Raw genomic sequence first — 21453 nt, 5'->3', positions numbered from 1 at the left:
AATAGGTGAGAATTATTAGTTTGTTATTACTGCATGCTTCATAAAAGTCCTAAAATGTGCCCATGTAAATTAACAAACGCACAAGTCCAATATGTAAAGCGCAGTTCACATAGGTACTGCACCCAGCTGTGTGCATGTCATTCTATATCGGTTCAAGATGTAATGAATCCCGCCTATTACGAGCACATCTGGGGAATGATGGTCATTAGTACCTACAGGGGCACTGATAGCTCTCTAGGAACAAACTAAATGTGGTGTGTAACATTGGAATCAGCAAATTTAAAGGAGACAAGACTTAACTTAGCCGATTTCTCAAGACATTGACGAATCTTGTGTGATGTCATGTCTCGGCTATAATCATTTTAATGTGTTTTTCTTTTCCATTCCAGTCAGCAGAAATCATCTCTTTTATGTCGGTGGTGAATGACAATCCATATATAATAGGTAGGTGTTTGTGTGCTTGTTGTCACTGCAAACAAATTTTGATTCCGAAAGCGAACTACGCAATGGGCTCCATTTGCTGTGTGTGTGCGCTAAAACTGTAAACCCTGAGATTTTGACGATTTCTCCCACATGCTTTGATAGATTTCAATGGGACTTGCACACATGATCCTTGGGTACAGCGACATGCGTGTTTGGGCTGGCGGTTCCTCCAGTTCTTGGCACCTCTGTATCTTCCTATGACACAGTTGGTGATATGTAAGGAGGTAGAGTAATGTTTAGTGATACCTTCGGTACTGAAACAGTATGTTTCAGTCCTATCCTCTAACACTAATACATTGATGGAAGTATGGGCCATGAGGGTATAAATTGAGATCCAAAAACAATAGTTGAGAATATCTGGGAACTGGATATTTTTGTTGAATAGAATAATGGTGGTACCAATTCAAACATTTTTAAGTAAAAAATGAATCCCCATCAATGTGTTGGTACTCTTTCTTTCTTTTCCATTCCAGAAGGCAGAAAGCAAAGCCTCTCTCATGATGGTGATCAATCACGATTCATAGTAGGTAGGTATTTTCATGCTTGTTACTGCCAACATTTTGTCGAACAGGGTCTTTCGAGTCAAAATAGGCACTGTTCATGTGTGGGTGTTAAAATGGTTAACCGTGGCCTTTTGATGAATTCTCCCACAATCATGCTTTGATGGGTCTTGGGCACAAAGACCCTTGGGTATTATGTGTTATGTCAAGGGTCATTTGACAAAAATTTCACAAATAGGCCTATGTTCATTCTTTTTACCAACTTACCTTTTGTGATCGTGTAATTTGGCGGGTGCACCCCTATTGAAGGCATGACCTTAACCTCCCACAAAGATGTAGATTTCAAATGTGGAGTCGGCCATTCAGATTACCCCATTTGAAATTATTATTGTGGGCTACAAGTAATGGATGGAGGTTCCTCCAGTTCTTGGCACCTCTGTATCTCCATATGACGCAGTTGGTGTAATGTAAGGAGGTATATAAACGTTTAGTGATACCTTCGGTACTGAAACATTTATCATGTTTCAGTCCTATCCTCTAACACTAATACATTGAAAGCAGAACATGGCAGTAGTACGTGCCATGTGTTTAATACGATTCATGCGGGTAGCCGTAAGCAGTCGAGAGCACATTTGATAGGGCATCGGACTTCAGTGCAAGAGGTTGAACAAATGTTCTTGTGATCTTTGTGCTTGTCTGTACAGAACTCAGGAGCTGGTCCTGATTGTTATGGTCATGTAGGTAGACTAGGAGATTGCCTATATTTAGCTGCACCCCTGGATTGTAAAAATGGTTTACGAGACTTGTGTCTTGGGCCACAGTGGTTAGTGAAAATCTGTGCAGAGGTCTGTGGGTTGGCAACAATAGGATATCTGAGCACTGGATAAAGGAATAATGGAATTACAAATTTAAACTTGGTCAATATTTTATTTTAACCATCCAGTTTTCATAAAAATGTGATATTTGGGGAATGCTCTAGCAGTATGATACATTGATGTTTTGATTTGAGCATTTTGATATCGGCAACAGGTGTTATTAAATGTTATTACAATTATGACTGTCCATAGCCATATATTAGCCAATGGTCGCATGTCATGAATTGGTCATCTTTTGTGTAACATATTGTTTTATGATAAAAATATCACCAATCTTGATTCACTTCAACACAACTTTTAATGAATACATTTTAGACCATTAAAAGTATACATTTCTGGAAAGCTTATATTACAAGGATGCCAAATCAACAAAGTATAATATCATAATACAGGGTGGGTAAGAAATATACAGGGTGGAACATCAACAAAATTAGCATCTTTCGTGTCATGGTAAACCCCATAGTTTCTTTTTCTGAAAGCTATGTAGCTCAAAATAAATATGGATTCAGAAAGACATTGCATGGGCCCTTCCAACAAATTAGGAAGAAAGAGTTTGGTATCCCTTATGTTAAACATACAGGGTGGTCAAAAATTGAAAAAATAATTTTACAATTTGCATGACATTATCAATCAAAACTTTTTTCCTCCATGTCTGGCACTAAAACTAATAGCATAATTGAATTCCTCATCAAATTTCCTTAAAAATATGTGTACTTTTGAATAAACAGGGTGACTCGGGCAAGAGATAGGCCATTTAGAAATGTTGGAGCATTACGTACACACTTTGTACAGTAACATATAAAGGGAAAACTGTCTGAATTAGTATTTAATTAGGCAATTAATTAGTTACATCTTTTGTTACAGTTGATCTACTATGAGGTAGATTAACAATCCAGGATGATATATGTGCAATTTGGTGTCCATGCTAGTTGTACTTTTTAAGATACAAAGGTTTGAAGTTTGCCATATTTTCACAATTTTGTGTACAACCCTATGGGGCTCACCCGCCCCAGCTCCTCCATTGACACATCTTACATATTGAAGTATAAATCTCAAAGTAGTTGTCTAATTGACTTGGGGTTTTTTGCATTTGACAAAGAGCATAATTATCTACAAAATGACACCAAACTTTCTAAAATAGGTATCATACTTTTAGAATAAACTAAACTTGAAGTGGGAAGAAAGCATTTTCATGTTACGGCTCCTCCATTTTTGGGTGACCTATTTGTGACATTCGACCCAATACAAATCTGATGCATCATTTTCAAAAGATAGATGAAGAGAGTAGGATTATTTTAATTCCATTTCAGGTGTGCTTGAGGCAGACTTGTTTCTAAAATCAACCGATGCTTCATTTCTAAAATGCCTTTAAAAACAATTGCTTCTTACAATGCAAGGATATGTTGATCGAAAGTAATCTGTGATAAGTTATTTGATTTTTGGCTATGATGATGTTTCCACATCTGCAGTTTCCACTGTAGAGGGCGTCAAAACCCTTGGTGATAGGCAAACTTCCTTGGATGTCTGAGCCAATGTCTTGTACAGATTTCTTGCATTCATGAGTCGTGTAAAATGTCTAGATTCTAGGTAATACATGTAGTTTTTCCTTTTTATCATTTACAGTTGCATAGGCACAACCCCTTGTGATGGTCGCACTTCAAGAGGTTTATAGGTAGGTGTGATCTTTTCTTAAAGTGATAATGGGTGATTTCATTCATATTTGTTGAAATAACCGAAGTTGAGGCCATATCGGATTTAAGAGATCCACCTAGGACCAAAAAATTTCTGAAGTACCGTAGCTTAAAACTGGTTGATGAATTGAAATAAGTTTCTGTATTGTGTCCCCTATTGGATTCGCATGGAATTGCTAATGTCTGGGCATAAAGAATTAATATTTCGTCTCTAGAACATGGAAATGCAGCATCTAGTTTATTTTTATAGGGGTTTGAATAAAAATGTAAAAAATGACATGCGGGGAAAGTTTGGAATTGAAATGTCCCTTTAAAGAAAAAACATTCATTTGCCATGCTTGACTTGATTCATTTTTGGCAAATTTTCAAATATCTTGCCGTTTAGCCACTTCAATGCCACGTCATTGCTACTTATAACCCATAGAGCAATAGATGCCTTTTGTGGCTTATAATAAAGGCTGGTTTATAGGAAGCAGTATACCACATTGCTTGTATGCTGTGTCCACAAACCTGGGACAGTTCTAGTTGACCTATAACTGTAGCACCGATATACCATATGCAGTATAAAGTTGTCTTAAGGATGTGTGTGTGGTTGTCAACTTGATGTTTGATCGTTCTTTTTTCATTCCCCAACAGATGATGTGCCTTTTGGATGAACCAAGATATGGTGAGACTGGACTTGGAGGGCTAGGATCATTAGGAATGAGCTACTTGGACCAAACAGGTATGATAACTGGATAACACATAACATACCCTTGACTAGAACAGTCCAAGAACATTTTATTGCGTATTGTAATGTTGGATAACCGACCTACACAAATTATCAGATGGTGCAATAAGTGTGGTCAGCATGGTCATCCAGGTTTGCACAAGTAAGCAATATTGTCCGATTTCTGGCCAGATGTGCAGCAAAATCTTGGATTAATAACTTGGTGTTTATGATATTGTTCAAATCAAAATAACCATATCAGATTTAAAGAAGTAACATTTTCCATGCTGACCTAATTCATTTTTGGAAATAATGGGAAATTGCAGGTCAAAGTAAAGAATAAAACATGTCATTTGATTGCAAGTCCTATGTTTAGCCACTTCAATGCCACGTCATTGCTACTTATAACCCATAGAGCAATAGATGCCTTTTGTGGCTTATAATAAAGGCTGGTTTATAGGAAGCAGTATACCACATTGCTTGTATGCTGTGTCCACAAACCTGGGACAGTTATAGTTTATCTATAATGGTTGCAAAACAAAGTTTGTCATTATTGATTGTGTGTGTGATTGTCAAATTTAATGTACTTTGATCTACATCTTAACAAATTCTCCATGTTTCGTTATCACAGCATCGTCTTTTGAATTAAAGCATTGTGGATGAGGTATGGTGAGACTGTTCTTGGTGAAACACTAATAGCTACTGGATCTGGAAGGCTATGGTCATTAGGACTGGGCTACTTGGACCAAACAGGTAGGATGACTGGATAACACATTATGACATAACATACTTTTGACTAGAAAACAATGTTCAGTAGACAATATAAGAACATCAAAACTTGGTATATGTTTAGCCACTTACAAAGCCAGTCATTGCTACTTATGACCCATAGAGCAATAGATGTCTTTTGTGGCTTATAATAAAGGCTGGTTTATAGGAAGCAGTATACCACATCGCTTGTATGCTGTGTCCACAAACCTGGGACAGTTAATAGTCCATGTATTATGTATAATGGTTGCAAACAGTTTGTCATTATTGATGCATGTCCAACAAATGTATCTTTTTGTGTTCTGTTATCACAGCATTGTCACTGAATTCAAACATCATGGATGAAGTTGAACTGCGAGGTATGATTTGACTGTTCTTAGTGAAACACTAATAGCTGCTGGGCCTGGTAGGCTAGGATCATTAGGAATGGGCTATTTAGACCTAACAGGTAGGATGAAAGAAAAACGCATGACATACCCTTGACCCTGAATCCATGTTCAGTCAGTAATAGTGTGGTCAATATGGCCTTTCAGGTTTGCACAATATTGATATAAAATTGGATCAATTGAGCCCATATTTATTATTGGTCGAGCTATTAGTTTTAAAATATTGGACGAGACGTATTCGAGTCCAATATTTTAAAACCCATAGCGAGACCAATAAATATTGGGCGTAAAGCATCCAATTTTATCATTATTATGTGTTGGATCTGATATTGTCCAATTTTTGGCCAGATGTGCAGCAAAATCTTGGACTCGCGTTTATTGAAAGTTGTATATTGAGTAAAGAAAAAAACATGTCATTTGATAATTGCAAGTTTTTATTTTTAGCCACTTCAATGCCACGTCATTGTTACTTATAACCCATAGAGCAATAGATGCCTTTTGTGGCTTATAATAAAGGCTGGTTTATAGGAAGCAGTATACCACATTGCTTGTATGCTGTGTCCACAAACCTGGGACAAAATGTTACCTTAATGTAAAAAGTATATATTGAAAGTTAACAGTACTCGAAGTGTTTTTTCATGCTTCGTTGTCTCGAAATGTATAATGAATGTATGTTAAATTTTGAAAGAACTAAAATATTTCAGTGGCACGCAAGTTCAATCTAACCATTATGTTAGATTTTTTAATAAGACTTGGAACCATTCATTTCATTCTGCAGCTTGCTTCAGAACTGAAGAACCTACCAACTTCCTGTAGTTAGTCACGTCATGATGATGATGCCATTAACATCAATGGTGTAACAGGTAGGTAACTTAATCTTTCCAGACCAGATTAGGGTTGCTTCAATGAGGAGTGAGTGCAAAAAAACTTGTTTTTTGTCCAAAAGGGTTCATATTTACAGCTCAAATCTTCTTCAGAGCAGTAAATAAGGTGGCTCCTGGTTCTTAATATGACCATTGGGTTTTCATCATTGTTATGATATTACAAACTTTATAATTCTGTCAGTTATGATTTTCTCCATGTATTGAAGATGAAGAATTGCACTAGGAAAAATCCTGCTGCTTGTATTACAATGATGACACCGGAAGTGCCGTCTGAAGCCTAAAAGGCGGTGACGAATCACAAATGATCAATCCAACGCTGAGTAGTACAAGTATACTTAAAAATTATTCCATTAATCCACTCAGATTTGTTTAAAAAAAACTTGAAATTATGAATTTCATTGTGCAGCTTTCATCAGAACATACCAACTTTACCACCAAGACGGTCCATGCTGGGAACACCATCAGGGGAAACAGGTGAGTACAGCCTGAACACAGACACTTCAACTGAATCAATGCAAAACTATCAAATCCTGGAGTGGAGCAGATGAAATTTATCTTATGATTGAATGCTGTATAGTTTGTCTTATTATATTTGCCCATTTAAAATACAAATGAATATTAATGACCTTGGCAAAACAGTGGCATGTTTTGCATATGGTCATGTTTTTTAAACTGGGACCCTAAAAAAGGTGGTGCTGTCACATTTTGCTAAATCATTTTGTCTTCTTATTCCTATATTTTTGCTAAAATTCATCATGAACAAATGGTTTTGGTCTTATTTTGAAGATAAATTATTAATCTAATGAATTAATAACAAATATAATTAAACAAATGTATTAATTAATTACAACAGCTTAATTAAGTTAATTAGTCAGGGGTGGTGCCGGAAGTGGAGGAGCCGGAAGCGGAGGAGCTCTGTGTAATTCCAATGGGAAGTTGGTGTTCATTAATAAAATTTATGCACTTTGTTGCCTAGTAGAAGTGAAAATGCATTTGCATAATGTTAATCTTATTTTTAACTTTCTATAACTATAATTGCCTAGTTAATCTTAATAAACTTAGTAATTACGGATTTAATAAGCTTTTAATTAATGCAGTGGAATGTGGGTCATGCAATAGAATGGGCTTTAAATTTTGCATGCATATGAAATAAATTTCAATATTGTTTTATATTTGAAATATAAAATAAATCTTCTCAAAGGAGATTATTACAGTCAAAGGATTTAATCTGATGACATATTGATCTCTGGTTATTGTTAAAAGTTTATTGATGTAGGCTATTTGTGCATGTATATGCCTACATGTACATGTACCTTTGTTACTAATTATTCACTGTATATTGATTTTTGGAACACCCTATATAGGAATTGGATATTTAAATTTGATATTATAGCAATTCTTTAAACTATATTGAATATATTTTCCAAATTTAATGGCACTTAGTGAAATTTTACATAAATTAACAAATTTAAAATACAACTTTTTTCACACCCTGTATAACACAATAGGCTTAACAAATATAGTGCAAACTATATATTTAATGAAAGGACTAACTGTGTACATTGCAAATATCAAGTTCATTTTCCAATTTAATATTCTATGTAGAAATATTGAAGTGGTAAAGAAATTAAATTTTTTCGGTATTTTTCAATGGAATCACCCTGTATATTTTTTGGTACACCCTGTATATCCACTCAAACTTTACAGATTTGCAATCATGACAATATATGAAAAAAAAAAATGTATACTTTTACTAGTTTGGGTGAAAAGTTTTTGAAATATAATCAGAAATACAAAAAAGGAGTTCATTTTTGACAAATTGCAAGATGTGACACAATTGGGTCCCACCTCAAAAAACATGACCATATACTCTTTTTAACAAACCTTTGTGGGGAGCACCATAATTACAAACTGCTTAATTCTAGTTATTGGTATTCTTCCTCGCATCAAATAAGCGATTGGTCTATCTTATTGGTGGTAGATTGATCGTGACTGATGTGATGCGTACAGTAAACATTGGCTGATTCACTTCCTCTTGGGGACTCGCATTAATCAATATTGGAGTACTCAATGATATATTGGCTACATTTTCATTGGGTTTATATTTTCCTAGGAGGTCAATTTAAAACTTTGCATATGGTACTGTAAAAGTGGTAATTTTTTCACGCGTTGCTGATTTTGGACTACTTCACTTGTTTTTAAATTCCTGATATTTCATGTTTATTACATAGACCTATACATAAAAGAACATTTTCGCACATCTTTATGCGAGTAATAGCAAGAAAAGCATTGCAGATAATATTTTGTTCTCATTTTACATCAGATGTGCAATCGTTCCATTCATCAAGTGCTTCGAGAACGCCTTGGAGTTTGCAGTTCCCAGACAGCAACAACTAGCACCCCATCTGGATGAGCTGGGACCACTGCCAATACATCTAGTCCTGAAATCCTGGTAAGAATGTAATGTATTGTTTCTCATCCAGAATCCGAAAATCGATTCTCGCAAAGATTCTCGTAAACAGATTTGTGTGAATCAAATGATTCCTGCAAATTTATTCTGCTGTGAAACAAAATTCTGACCCTGCTGATCAATTGGCATTGTTTTTTTGGTGGGGTTGGATACCTCTGCAGACAAGCTCCCATAAATGTTTGATGCCCCGTCTTATCTTGGGGCCGGATCGATTTTCATGAAATTTACCAACATTTACAATTCCAAGTGGAGGTCGGTCAGCTTCTATAGCTTTCTAAGGTAAACCTGTAAAATGAACAACTATTCATGTTTGCAAATTGATACTTGTGAAGTTGTGAACAATAAATTGTTTTATTCAGATCAAGAGGATTGTGTTATGTCAAACCTGAGCAAACTTACTTTAATGTCTGTCTAAAGAAATTGATGTGCGCTACTGAAGACCCTTGTGAACATTTATCAGTAGCTCAAGGATTCTTGTTAGTGCTAAAGTAACATGTAGTATTCATATAGTCTGGCCATATATGGCTGTGAAGTCTTTGTGTCCAGAGCCGAGTATTGCTAACAGTCATTTTAGAATGGTTTGAAATGTTACTAACTGAATGGGAAAAACCTCCCTAAATTATACCCTGCTTAAAAATTCTGTACGATTTGTTTGTAGCTCCCAGCATCCTTACTTCATCTGGACATTATCCACCAATTGCCTACGGGCACACCATCTGCAGTCATCGAGGAAGAATAGCTAGGGAACATTCGCATGGACATGGCAGCTCCAAACAACGTGTTTCAAACCACCAGGGAACACCTTCAAGTACTGAGCAATGCAGTCAACCATCGGCAATTTAAGCCACCCAACCATCACAACCCACCGATGCCCCAACAGCTGGACAGTGGCAGCCTCAACACCTATAGACGCTGCATCATCAGGTAAAGCTATACAAAAACATCTACACATGAATGTAATGAATTAAAGATCGCATCCAAATAAGCCGGCTGGTCTACCTTGTTATTGGTGGTAGATGGGTGGTGTAGTGATGCGTACAGCAAACATTGGCTGATTACCTTCCTCTTGGGGACTCGCAGCAATCATCATTGGAGTACTCAATGATATATCAGCTACATTTTATTTGATGCAGGTTATTGAATGATATTATTAATTGGTCTGGAACACGGACAAAAATAGGAAGCTAAATGTTGCACAGGGCTTGGTGCTTTGATATTCTCCACTAGCATGGTGGTTATGTAACAGTGCTGGCTGGTTAAACAAATCTCTGAATAAGAATCAAATAATCCAACATAAAGGAGAACTAAAATTCATTAAGAATATCAGTACAGCAGCTAATCACCCATTCTATTTATGATAGATGCAGATGCCGTTGATACTCTTGTGAAGGAGGCCAGCAAAGGGAGAGGAGAAATCCAACACTAGAAGAGACCAAATCTCAAATTTGATAACATCCAATCTGTAGCTAACATACAATAACCGAGGAACTTGGTAGGTGATACAAGTATGATGATCTCTTATGCTGTATAGTTTGAGATTATCAGTTTTGATTTTCTTGAATAATTGCGGTGGGGGGGGTAATGGACAATAATATTATACATGAAGCTGCATCTTGTACTATAATGATGACACCGGAAGTGCCGTCTGAAGCCTAAAAGGCGGTGACGAATCACAAATGATCAATCCAACGCTGAGTAGTACAAGAAGTATATTTATGTTATTGTTAAGGTGGTGCTACACCCCTTGATAAATTTGACTATTTTTGCATTTTTCTCAAAAACTAATAAAACTCTGGTAACGAAAGTTACATTTATTATAGGGGCAAGGAATCCAGTTACTACACTGGAATTTCAGTGACTCAAGACAAGTAGTTATTGATTTATTGATCAAATAATGGGTTTCCCTCATTTTTGCACTGTTGTCTGTGCTGAAATAAAATTTTCAGTGCATTAGTTGTAGTCCTTGCCCCTATAATATACATATCTTACTTGTCACCAATGCGCTATAATTTTAGAGGAAAATGCAAAAATAGGCACAAAATTGTCCAGGGGTGTAGTAGTTACTGTAGGGCTATTTCATTATAAATGACAACATTGAGTCCCAAAAGGGGTCAAAATTCAAACTCATTTATTTCATGCAAATTCATTATCATTTCAAAGTTCAGATGGTGTGTCAATAATTCTCAAAATATTAGAGCGTCAAACCCTCAGGAACCATTAAAAAAATTAAATTGAATTTTTTCTGTGTAAAACATAGCTGCCATCTGGAGGGGACATTTTTTTAAACAATTTAATACACAACTTTGAAAGAGTATATGTAACCAACATTGGGTTCATACTTATTCATATTTAGTCTGTAATAATTGTTGTATGTTCCTTTACACTTCAGTGTCTTAAATATGCCAGTTTCAATATAAAACAATTAGTAAATTGATACTAATCCAGATAAATGGTGCAAAATTACTACATATTTTTAAGGATAAACTTTATCTTCACATGAAAAATTCATGAAATAGTCATTTTGTCCTGCCCAATAGCTACACTGATGCATAAGTGAGTATTCTCGTCAATCTGTTGTACTAGTCATGGAAAACCTAAAATAAAAGACCCTCCTGTGTCATTTGTTCTGGATAGGACACATTTTTAACACATAATAAGCCAAGTTATCCGTTTATAAGCCAAGTTATACTTTAACTTTAGAAATATCTGCATCAATATTATTGCATAAAAGATCCCCAGCATTTAAAATCCACTACAAACATTGTTAATATTCTGGTTAAATTAGGAATATTGCAATTTTTAGCTAACCGAAGTTCAATGCAGAATAATATCATTATGTGTTCTCAACAACTGGACAATAATTTGAACACTAAAGTGGTTTGTAAGCATAATTTGCAATAAAATGCAAAAAATTTCTTGTAGGTTTGGCTCTTTGAAATTTTTATTTTTAGTTTGTTTACCAATTCATGGAAATGACATAATTGTGCTGGAGAGGACATTTGTTAAATTGCAAACAGAATCGTGGATACAGGCTTGCAAAATGCAACAAATACCAAATCATGTGCCACCTTGGTAGAAGGAAGACCACTCTTCCTCTACAAATTTCACATTCTATGATATAACCCTTCTTATTTCAACAATTAGTAATTAACTTCAGTTCTGGAGAGGACAAATTTTTAACGCGGAACTGTGGTATCAAGAACAAGTGGTCTACTGTATGTAAAATAAATGAATTCCTCAATCAGTGCCCTGTCCCATCAATTGGTAATATAACACAGATTATACAGGTAGGGTAAGGGTTTATATTTCCTCTTTAATGTTAACAAAAATGGAGGCATGAATTGGAGAGGACACTCATTTTTTTATTTAACATAAAATGCCAATTTTGCAAGAATCTCTGAATTTTAACATTTTGCACCAATTTTCACCATTCAACTTGCATGATGTTCCACACATATCATATTTTCATTGCAACAAGCGCATTGCCATAGAATGTGCCTAATTTTTCAAAGAATTAATTCAGAATACATGGGCAAAATGAAATGGGACTCCAAAATTGGGTTAAAAATGTACCTTTTGGCAATTTTTTATACAAAAAATAGACAGAATTCTGTAAAAATGCTCATGTAGCTTGTAGTTTGTGGCATACTTAGAATTAAGTTAATAACACTGCATTATCACCCTAATTATATCAACCAGATATGATAAAAGCCATTTTTGTGAACGTGTCATTTATAATGAAATAGCCCTGTAGCAAAAAATGAGCTTATTTGCATATTTTGCCTGAAACTGCTTTATTGTAATAACAGATTATTTCAGTTTGCATAGTATGGATTTTGCTTAATTTCCCCCAAAATTGGCTACAGTTTACAATTTAATTGTATTTCCCAGTTAGGTTGAACTTACCGGTTGTGATTGGCAAAACTTTTTTAGTAAAAAAAAAATTAGTGCTGTATTTTTCTGAAATTGAGTTAATATTATGTAAATGCACCCTTTACCCGTGGTAGCTCCATGGAGGCTTGGCATTAACAAAGATACATAAGTGGACAAGAAGCTTTTAAATATATACAGTAATAAAACGTAATAAAACATAAAATATTATAAATGGTACATGAAATTGTAAACGAATGGAAAGACGTATTACTACACAGGTTTTTATCATGGAATTGGAATGACTTTACCATCCGTAGAAAGACTATTCCATACTTTAGCAGCATGTGAATGAAAATGTCCTTTAGCACGCATTAATATTACTGCATTCCATGGCAGTTAAAAAAGAGCAAAGTTGTTGTGGTCATTACACATGTTACACAAATTTTGACAATTCGGTTATCCACAAGGAAGTGAACTACTTCATTCACCTTGTCCAGTTTTGTTTCACATGCACGATGTAGACGATCTGAATTGAATTTGCTCATAGGATACTAAGCATGATCAAGACAAATGTTCGTGTATTATTATAAATCATCCAATCGTAATATTTTGGAAGATTGGGTAAAATACTGGACTGGCCTTAAATCATGCCCATTTTTGTCCAATCTCATTGAACTTATCCAGATACGATATGATGGTAACTATTTGTTTGCACTTCAAAGTGACTTTTGCTAAAATTAGCTATTGGCATCAAGTTTCATCGTAGTGCAAAAGAAATATTATCCTCTCAGTATCTGATCATGTTTTTCATGTAAACATTGTTTTTACTGCTGAGGACATACAGTTCCAGATATGTTGGATGTGCAAATTTGTGAATGCAAGGCATGCATATATAATATATTAAATCAAAGCTATGCATATTTATGTGTCCTGTAAACAATAATAATGGTGTAAATCGAGTCTTTTGAGTTGGCACTCATCCATCTAGTATATTGTAAACATGTTATGTGTGTATGCAAGATTGGCACATGACAAGGTTTTGTTAGCCTTCCCATAAATTACTTTTGCAGAGTTAGAGTATGCTATAAAATAGGTAACCTACCCAGGACAAGTAAACAAGGACAGTTTGTCCTAACCCATCTTATCAATATGCCGACGTATTAGCCTTAATAAATCTGCGCACCATTTTGCAAGTACTGCTGAACATTTTCATAAAATCTGAATTATTTTTGTTTCAATCACAGGTAGGGTAGGAGATTCTGCAGCAGAATTTTTCAGTCCTGCAAACACCTGATGAGCATAGGTAAGAGATTCTTGTTAATGTTTCTCAATTTCTATGAAAACTTGACATGCTTGCCTTGATGACACCATTCTTTCCCCATCTTATCGATATATGCTGATGTATTATGGCTGTGTAGCCATATTAGCCAATACAAATCTGAGCAAGTCATACAAAATGTTTCAAAGTTAACAATTGATATGTAACATTTTATAATATGAATTAATTTTGTTTGAATTGCAGGATAGGATATGTGTCTGCAGCGTTTTCAGTCATGAAAAGACCGATGTACATATAGGTAAGCTATCTTTGTTCAGGAAATTGTCAACATTGTCACAAGTCTGCTTATACGCTGTGGGATAGCATCCCATTACTCATCAAGGAACCCTCGCAATTCATCCAATATGGTTGAATCCGTTACCCTAGCAAGACCAAGCTGATCCCACAAGTGTTCAATGAGGTTGAAGTCAGGACTGACAGCAGGTCATTACATCCTCTAAATTCTTTTATCCTGAAGTTAAGTCATTGATGATTCTGGTTCTGTAGGCAGGCATTGTTATTTTGGGAGTATGGCATTAGGGTCAACATTGTTCAAGAACGGAACTGCAACAGGGTCAAGGATAACATCCTGATAGTTCATTGTATTGAGGTTTCCAACAATAACCACCAGACTGGTCTTGCTTGTCATCGATATTCCACCCCACACCATTACGTTGCCCCCACCAAAGGCGGTCACTCTGTCAATGCAGCAATCGGTGAAGCATGCTGTGTGTCTTCTCCAAACCTTAACTCGGCTGTCCAAACTTAAACAAAACCTACACATCACTAAACATGACATTACACCACTGATTCATGTTCCATTGTTGGTGTGGGTGACAAAGGCGCAGACGATGAAGAGCCGTCATTTTTGGTTTCTTGGCAGGTTTCGAGCTCGAAGGTGGACTTTATGAAGCCTGTTTCGGATAGTCTGGTCAGATATGTGTCTGCTATATCATCTTGCTTGGATTTGTGTTGCAGACAATCTGCGGTTTTAGAGGTCTTCCTTTGCTGTTGTCTTTCTGGGATGTTTTTATGTGGTGCTGTTCAGTTCATGAAGCTACCCAAAGTTATGTGATCAGAAAATGTGTTGTGTGAAATGGCGATTTGTGCCACAGTGTTCTAACATTGATGTTCCTTTATGATATAGTTGCATTGGGGACACAGTGGCTAAAGTATCATCCATGAGTGCTTCTGTGTTTGACGATCTCTGTGTCACTTGCAGCAATGAACCATGGTACAGTTATTTTGGCATTTGGAAGGAAAAAAAAATCCCCAAATACAAGAAAGATAGAAATGCTGGTGATTTTGCCATTTGGAGAAATAAGTCTTTTTCAAGCTGTTTTGAAAGAAAACTTGCCACAAGAAGTGTAAACAATATACATCCAAGTGTAAAAAGTTTTATTCCAGGGAATTTGACTTTTTTCTGGAACAAAGCACCTTTTTTCTATCCTTCCTAAAATAAAAAATTCATTGACATTTCAGGTAGTGCACTGTTATTATAATAGTGGCTGAAGAAGTTGGATTATATAGTAGTGCAGACACAAATATCATCTGGTTAACAGGTCTGTCTCCCCCATAGTAACACTTAGATAACCATCCACCTTGAAGTCAGAAGGGGACACCTGTGCCAACACTGGTGATGGTAAGTTTGAATCAGTTGTACTTGTGAAATTTAACATTACATTACTGGGAACACTGAGAATATCACAAAACCAACGAGATCTGATTGCGTTCGCCTGCGACCGCGAGGATGCACAGCCAGCAGTGACAAATGAGTTATGACCCCGAATCTGTGAGAACCGGAAGTGATCCCTTAATTACCTTTGACCCCGCACAAATATTACATAGTGCTTAGGATTATTCCTGGCGAATTTCAGCTTAATCGGAACTTATACATGGATTTTGATTTTTTTTTAAAATTTATGATTGACCTTTTGACCCCCTTAATGACCTTTGACCTCAATGGAAAAAAAACCTAATGTACACAGATAAAATGCATTGTTCCAATTTTAATTAAAAAATTCTACTATGTTTAGTTGTCGAGATAAAAATTCTTGAAGTTATTTAGCTAAAAACAGGAAGTGACCCCTTAATGACCTTTGACCCCATATTAAAAATACCATGCATACATCAGGTAGCACTGATTCATGTATGATGGTTATATTACTCTGGTCTGTTTACATTTTGAAATAAAAAAATTTTAAACATTTTTGATAATTTTGGTTTTTGACCGGAAGTAACCCCTTAATGACCTTTGACCCCAAAACTGTAGGCATCCTAAAGACCCTGACTAGTAGCAATGCATATGTGCTAATGGCAACTCTCTGCTATGTAATTTGTAAAGACAGTGATTTTTTGAATATTTTTTACACATTTTTCATACTTTTACCGGAAGTGACCCCTTAATGACCTTTGATCCCAATTCTGTGAAGGACTTTTAGACACTGGTAATAGGCGATGCATGTGTGCAAGTGACGTCACGGTGCTATGTAAAATGGGGAAGAAGCATTTTTAGTGAAAATCACGGTTTTGGCCACTGACCGGAAGTGGATGACATTTGATCGGAAGTTCTGTGCAAATTTTTTTTTTTGATGTATATTGTACACAAAAGCAGATCAGTATTTCCTTTGGGTTACAATCACTGCAAAGTACTACTAAGTGCAGTAATGTTAGTGGTGCATGGTGGTACAGCCACACTGCGCATGAATAGAAATATATAGTGCATGCACATTGTGTGTGTGGAAAAATATTGAAAATGCTACCGGTCTTTGAATTAATGTTGAGTATGCATTCAATACAGATTTTATAAGTGCTTTATGACCAATAAGTTAACAGAATCTGTTCACTAAAGGATAAAAAAGAATATACCAAGTTCCTGCAGTGTTATCCTACTGTGTCATAGGTTTGCCAAACTGTAGAAATGCAGAGTGTTAACCACCGAAGTACTGGCAGGAGTTGCCAACACTACACTACTGTTGATGACTCGTATGTAACTTCGGATATTAATAGTGTCATGATTTCATACAGAGATAAGCGTCATGAATGCATGTCTCAATTTGAAGTTCTTCACAACAGTTATTGTATTTCAATTTTGGAGTAGAAAGAGTATTTATACATGATTAAAAAGCACTTGATTCATGTAGTAAGCAATATATCTTTTGAAAGTGGGCTACAGATAAAACCAAATATTTTTCTGCCTACTCTTACAGATTTCAACCTATGAGAGACTATAGTGCTGATGAAGAAACTTTCGATGTTGAGAGGGAATAGAACTCCCTTTGGAAGGTTAGTACTAGTATGAAATAAATTATTTTGGTGCTAGTCAACCCACCCTATAGAGGCCGTCAGCCTTTCGCCATCTTGTGGGCACAAATGATCTGTGTGTTCATGCGTCGGACACTACGCGCAGGGCGCAGCTTGTCACGCAGCTGTTATCGCGCATCAACTCGGTGATTTTGCTGTTCACGCATGGAGATCGAACGACCATCATAGCGTGTACCCACAAGATGGCGGCATATGACGTCACGCTGACAGCCTCTATTGGGTCATATTAGTATGCTAAGTGGTGGAAATGCAGACTGCCTTCCACCCGAAGTACTGGCAGGAGTCTCCAACACTACACTACTGTTGATGACTCGTATGTAACTTCGGATATTAATTGTGTCATGATTTCATACCGAGACAAGCGTAATAAATGCATGTCTCAATTTGAAGTTTTTCACAACAGTTATTGTATTCAATTTTGGAGTAGAAAGAGCATTATATTTGATTTCATGAAAAGTTGTACACAGTTAAATAAAATCCTTTGTAAGTAGCCCCAAACCTCCATGGATACTTGATAATCCAAGGTATTCTTCTGCGGGAGGGGAGCTAGAGGATGGAAGAAATGCTAGGAGGAAGGCAGGTGGAAGAGTTTGAAGGCAGTGTTAGGTTAGTACTAAATACACTTTGTTGGGTCTTGGAAAACATTTCTTGTTTAGATAGATGGTTCAGGCACAATTTAAATTAAATACATGTTGAATTACCTCTTGGGTAACAACCTGTTGCCATCATGCATTTGGCAGCTTTTTTTGGTCAAGTTATCAAATGAGTCATATTTTATGAACAAATACCCCATTTTCATGTAACTGGAGCCCAATTTTAAAATGGTGAAATCTGGGCCTCTGGTAAAAAATGGGTTGGTTTTTCTTGTAAAATTGGTATAAATATGGGGCCACTCTCAGATTACTAAAAGTCATGACTCGGTCATAGTTAAAATTCAACCAGTGTTAGAAATTAACCTTAGACAGCTATTGTGATTTGTTGTAAAACAATGTGCAAGGTTTAACCAGCAGGACCTGGTTCTTTTGAATAACCTGGTACCTTCCTGTATGCCTTGCTAGATAAATAGGGGCTAGTTTGAGACCATGCGCTCTTAATGTAGTGCATGGTTATAGAAGCTCCTTACAACACATCTAAGATCATTTTGAGAAAAATTGTATGCAACATTAATCTTGTGCTTCATGAACTAGTGGTACTGAAATGACAGAATTGGATGTGACAAAGTGTATGATCATTTTATGGTCCATTTCTCTTTGAGGAATTATAATCTTTACACATGGCATACAAAGGAACTTGGTCAGAGTTACAAAGATAATAACACTCAACTTTTGTATGTTTTTCTTACTTTACCACAGGGAATCCTGCATACACATCCGACCATGCAGAATTTGCAACAAATCCCTGCTCGGCCTGGTAGCCCCTCACCACTAGCCCACTATTGCAGTACTTTGACATCATGCTGGACCAGGGTCCACTTATCATTTATAAGAATCACCGGAGCTGTGTCCTCCCAATCCCATACTCCAACAGGGATGTATTGTAAGCTGCTGCTGAAAAAAGATATGGTAAGAAAAGATGTGCAAGGCTAACTTTTTAAAGAAATGCAAATTCTCAAGAATATTGTATTTGTGATCGGTGCAAATAAAAACTGGTTTGTCATTGACACTAGCGATGTTGGCTTTGTTTACATGACATGTTGGTATGCATCAGGAGATGTTCAACACATCTGGGAGAATATAAATGGCTCATCACATTAGCTGGCTAATGTATCAAACCCAAGTTTAAAGCAAATACCATTTGGCAGCATTCTGGGGCTATTGCAATAGATTTGAACCCTGCACCGCCTTGACCGTCATGAAATATGTTGACATTTTGAACTTTATGTCCAGTAATATATAGAGATTGTCAAGACAGCACTAGAAAGATCCATATGCTTCTCATTTTTTCTTTAGCCCAAAAGACCCAATACAAACCACCATCTCCATTTTAAAGCCATTATTCTACCTCGCCATCACTGTCCTATACCTGACGCTGATGGTTATAATAATGGCAAGAGTAAAACTCTGGTCTTTAAGAGGCTTTGCAGTGTGCTGTATTTTCACTAGCATAATGTGCTGTTACGCCAGAGACAGTGGTAATGTGGTATTATTAATAGAAAATGTTTATGTAGGCTGGGACTTGAAAGAAAATAACTGATTATGTATTGCGCAATTTTTTTTTCCTCTTCTAGTAATGTTGAGAAAACTGACTCTGTCATCCCGCCTGGAAAGATATCATTGCTCATTTGCAACATGGGTAAGTGGTATATTATAAAATTACCAATATTTGAAACTTTCTCATTAAATAGCCATATATTTGTTGACATCATCACTTAGCACCGTCACACCCTAGTTTAACTGAAGTTGAAGCTGTATAGACCACTTGACATCACTGTTTATCAACAAAGGCGAGGGACTCGTCTATCGATATGCTCGAACGAGGCGCTACACTGTTCAATTGCTTTCCTGTACTATATGAAATGTGGCGGCCGATTCAAAACTTACTGCACGTGCCCTTTGCAAACTACGCTGCGCACGCACACTGCAGGGCAAAGAACAATTGAAATTGCCATAATGCGCGCACATACTGCTGGGCAATGACGTCAGATGACAAGTGGTCTATACAGATTACTCTACCAAGTACTTGGCAGCAAGTGACACAATGATGACTCCAAAGATAGGGACTATGAATACCTATGATTTAAGAAATCTTTACCAAACACTTGTTGTAGAATGTTTTGGATCTGATGTGTTTATGCTGCTGCAAGTGCAACTAGTTCAAAAAATGATACCCTCACACAAGTGGATAGTAGAAGACTACATTGTAAGAATTTTGTTTTTACCACTTTCAGGTTTAATTACAGTACCTGCCAGAAGCACTGGAACCATCCCAGAAAAAATGGGAGAAATCAAATGGATCTGGTAAGGAACTTGCATAAGTAATATATTTGATAAAATTTTTGCCATGGCTTTAAAACAATGTAATAAACACAGTAAATGGCAATGATTTCACGTAGCAGCATATAACACAATGATGATTCCATAGATAGGGACAGATGAATTCCTGTGATTTAACAAATCTTTACCAAACACCTGTAGAATGTTTTGGATCTGAGGTGTTATGCTGCTGTAACTAGGCAGTGTGGCAAATTAATCTTGTCTAGTACAATGGTGCATAACATGTTGTTTAATTGTGTTGCAGGTCTATCACACACTCAAGCCATCCTGTTTAAAAGAAGCAGCAAGAGAAAACATAGTATGGTGATTTACTTGTGCGACCACAACTAAAAACATGGTGAGGAATTTGTTTTAAAAAGGTCTTTGATGGATAAATGGGAATAATATGAGGTCTTTGGGGGCAGCGAATAAAAATGAGGTATGTTAAGGACCACACATTATGCAAATCCTCCAGCCCTGGACTCTGCCCACATGGCTTTTAAACACTCCGTGGAAAAAAATTCATTTTCTTGCATAATGGTTCAAAAATAGACACCTCAAGCTTGTATTACCTTTGACCCAAATGAAATGAGAACAAAGGGGAAAATCAATTGATAGAAATGACTTCGATACAATCAATCTATTCTGGTGGCATAGATGATGACATCATATGGCCTTTAGATGAGTGGCTGTGATTATCATAAAACAATGGATCGTTAGGGCTGATATGCTTGGGATTGATTGATTCATAATCATAGGCATTTAAAATGAGGAACCTTTGCAATATGCAGAAGTGATTCAATATATTTATAGAAATTGTGCATTTCTTCACAGGAAATGATGGTCAGCATGAAAGAATGTCAAATATCATTGATGTTCCTTGGTTCTGGTACATGCATGCATTTTGGGCAATATATGGCAGATTATTTGAAACATCCGACTAGAAGGTTAACAGGCAGGTATGTGCAGTTTCATTCAAATTTAAGCAGTCAAGATTTTACATACATAGTAGTAGTATTAAGGTGTAAGTGATGAGACATCGCTCACTGAGCCTTAGGGCTTTGAAATTTTAAGAATGTAGCGATCTAGGGCGGACTGATACACCTTTTTCTCTCAACTTGGCCGTTATATCACGAATGTTATATCCACTGCTTGGCTAATTGCATTGGCTGCCTGGAGCACAGAAAGGTTATCTGCCTT

General features: G+C 36.3%; 1 long non-coding RNA gene and 2 other non-coding genes across 3 annotated transcripts in view; all 3 read left to right on the top strand.

The window, feature by feature from the left end:
• Nucleotides 1-21453, top strand: part of LOC140161235 (uncharacterized) — a 32417-nt gene that overhangs the window by 8633 nt on the left and 2331 nt on the right. Inside the window, exons 7-26 of the long non-coding RNA XR_011860081.1 lie at nucleotides 390-444; nucleotides 957-1010; nucleotides 3482-3530; nucleotides 4186-4273; nucleotides 4890-5011; nucleotides 5341-5474; nucleotides 6191-6275; nucleotides 6703-6770; nucleotides 8620-8748; nucleotides 9425-9690; nucleotides 10128-10262; nucleotides 13888-13942; nucleotides 14162-14216; nucleotides 15440-15599; nucleotides 17167-17242; nucleotides 18634-18843; nucleotides 19509-19573; nucleotides 20169-20238; nucleotides 20519-20611; nucleotides 21088-21212. This is a non-coding gene — a long non-coding RNA (uncharacterized lncRNA). The remainder of the gene's footprint in view (nucleotides 1-389; nucleotides 445-956; nucleotides 1011-3481; nucleotides 3531-4185; nucleotides 4274-4889; nucleotides 5012-5340; nucleotides 5475-6190; nucleotides 6276-6702; nucleotides 6771-8619; nucleotides 8749-9424; nucleotides 9691-10127; nucleotides 10263-13887; nucleotides 13943-14161; nucleotides 14217-15439; nucleotides 15600-17166; nucleotides 17243-18633; nucleotides 18844-19508; nucleotides 19574-20168; nucleotides 20239-20518; nucleotides 20612-21087; nucleotides 21213-21453) is intronic.
• On the top strand, nucleotides 650-782 carry LOC140161444 (small nucleolar RNA SNORA57). The gene has a single exon (XR_011860134.1). It is a non-coding gene; the product is annotated as a small nucleolar RNA SNORA57 (small nucleolar RNA).
• LOC140161443 (small nucleolar RNA SNORA57) lies at nucleotides 1401-1537 on the top strand. The gene has a single exon (XR_011860133.1). It is a non-coding gene; the product is annotated as a small nucleolar RNA SNORA57 (small nucleolar RNA).

The sequence above is a fragment of the Amphiura filiformis genome, chromosome 9 (assembly GCF_039555335.1).
Source record: "Amphiura filiformis chromosome 9, Afil_fr2py, whole genome shotgun sequence".
Classification (NCBI taxonomy): Eukaryota; Metazoa; Echinodermata; class Ophiuroidea; order Amphilepidida; family Amphiuridae; genus Amphiura; species Amphiura filiformis.
This window is presented reverse-complemented; position numbering and strand designations above follow the sequence as displayed.